Here is a 253-nt window from a genome sequence, read left to right on the forward strand (position 1 = left end):
TGCCGCCGTATCTGATCCGAGGGCTGACAGCGTCGCGGGCGCCGCTGGGCCGCGGGGCGGCGGCGGGGGGCGCTGCAGGTGCGAGCCCAGCCCGAGGTGGCGTCGCCGGTGGGGTGGGGTGAGGCGGGGGGCGCTTGCGGCGGGCCCGGGGCGGCTCTGGGGGCCGGGGAGCGGTTCCCCGGGGCTACAGCGGGCGGGCTGGGCGGCTGAGGCGGTGCGGAGCGGCCCGGGGCCTTGTGGCGGGGGGCTGGGG

At 82.6% G+C, this 253-nt stretch overlaps 1 protein-coding gene across 2 annotated transcripts in view; it reads left to right on the plus strand.

The window, feature by feature from the left end:
• The window catches only part of CELF1 (CUGBP, Elav-like family member 1), a 61211-nt gene that overhangs the window by 327 nt on the left and 60631 nt on the right, over positions 1–253 (plus strand). The gene's annotated exons all lie outside the window — the stretch shown is intronic.

The sequence above is a fragment of the Calidris pugnax genome, unplaced genomic scaffold (genome assembly GCF_001431845.1).
Source record: "Calidris pugnax isolate Ruff unplaced genomic scaffold, ASM143184v1 scaffold68, whole genome shotgun sequence".
NCBI classification, from domain to species: Eukaryota; Metazoa; Chordata; class Aves; order Charadriiformes; family Scolopacidae; genus Calidris; species Calidris pugnax.